The sequence below is a fragment of the Sphaeramia orbicularis genome, chromosome 5 (assembly GCF_902148855.1).
Source record: "Sphaeramia orbicularis chromosome 5, fSphaOr1.1, whole genome shotgun sequence".
Taxonomy (NCBI): Eukaryota; Metazoa; Chordata; class Actinopteri; order Kurtiformes; family Apogonidae; genus Sphaeramia; species Sphaeramia orbicularis.
This window is the reverse complement of record NC_043961.1, coordinates 9,622,383-9,624,378: the sequence shown is the minus strand read 5'-3', so window position 1 is coordinate 9,624,378 and position 1,996 is coordinate 9,622,383.

Here is a 1,996-nt window from a genome sequence, read left to right as displayed (position 1 = left end):
ACCACAACGAAATAACAGCTTGGTGAGATGTGCCTTCCTTTATACCGTGTTCCTCAAGGTCACGGTCAGTGGACATTTGTCCCTCATTAGCATATGCCACCTCCTCCGACGCCTATTGGTGCTGACCGCCTGTCTCAATTGACACAAAAGGAAAGCTACGTTTTTGTCATTGCGCTAAACCCAAGCCGGCTATTTTTGTATCCCAGTTATTTTATGCACTGTACACACTGCGAGGGAGTGGGAGAGTGTTGCATTAGGAGCATCCCTGCAGGGGGGGAATTTTTTCACTTCATAGAACTGGAAGGACAGAGCATCATTGGTGTAAGACACAGACTGGTGTTCACAGACAGGGACAAAAACCACTGACTGAACTTTATATGAGAAGGAAAAGTAACAGTTCAGCAACAAATCTACACTTAGATCCACACACTTACACCAAAGACACATGGAATGCACCCCCCACCCCACCCCTTTCCTAAAATACAGGGATAAACCCAAATTCCCTGTCTGTCTGTCTGTCTGTCCTCTACACTCTGACTTTGATGCTCCTGAACTCACTCTGGCCTGGGGGTAAGTGCCTGTACCTTTTGTGCCAGTGGGGATGTTTGCTATTGTGTGTGTCCACAGAGGATGAAACCTTAGAGGAGATTATTTCAGGAGCTGTGTGGTATTAAACATGCTACTATAAATACACAGCATTATATTAATAGAGATAAACATGGCGCTCGGCTCCTTCCACACAATAAAATGGGAATCCAGACCCATAAACATGAGTGACAATCAGCCCAAAGATGTGATGAAAGACTCCATGTTTAATTTATGAGCTGTACATATTTTCCATGATCAAAGCCGATCTCATGCAGAACTTCCACATCTTGTTCTTCAGTTAAATGTCGTATATCTTGGTGACACTGATAGCAGCACAGTTACTTTAGCACATGGAGCTACTGTGGGTTGGTTTGGTGGTAATTCTGACACAAGTTCTCTGCCTCTTAACACTCTGGCTCCGCCAGATCTGACCTTCAGAGCAAGGGGAGAGGTTGGTGCCTGGTATGAGAGCAGGGTGACAGTGCAGCGGGAGGGAAAAGGGGGGGGGGGACCACAGTTTCTCAGAATAGACAAAGCCAGAGTCCAGCATTCCTGATACGGAGATCGACTGTTGAACTGTTGCCTGGGTTGAATTCTGCAAAAGCCACCTAGATAAGCCCAAGATGGTCCTGCACTGCCTCCAAAATACAGAAGCATTTACAAAGCTGAGAGTAAATCAGCCTTCTACTGCACACAAACAAACAAACTCCTACATCAAGGCTGTCAAACATGTGGTTCAGGGGCCAAAAGTGACCAACCAAAGGGTCCGATCCGGCCCAGACGAATTTATGAAGTGCAGAAATTACACTGAGGACGTGAACAGTCAAAGATGTGGAACCTGTTTTAGTTCAGGTCCCACAAATAATAATAATATAATAATAATAGCAATCTATAAATAAGTACAAAGGTTCTTTTTGATTTATGGTGAAAAAATAACATTACATTATGAAAATATTTACATTTACAAACTATCCTTTAATAATTAAATACGAACAACCTGAAATGTCTACAGTGAATTCCATATAATTCTACTAATATTCTGTCTGTTTTTAAATGTTTGCTGTGTTTGATCCACTGTATCTGTACGTTGGGTTCAGAATTAGCTCAGACCTAATATTGTAGGATTTGTTCTTATTTTAGTTCCAAACTACAACATTGTACCAATATTCTGCCTGTTTCCACATGTTTGTGTAATATTGTGTGTAATGCACATGTATAAATGATATGTTGATGCAGAATATTGTTAAAATTGAATTTGTTTTTCCTAAAAAAAATTCTTTTTTTTCCTGGTTATTCACGTCTTTTTTCTGAAAGGATAGTTTGTAAATGTAAATGTTTTCATAATTCTATAGGTTTTTTTGCACTGAAACAATGAGAAAAAGTTGCCTTTATTTATTTATTTAACTTG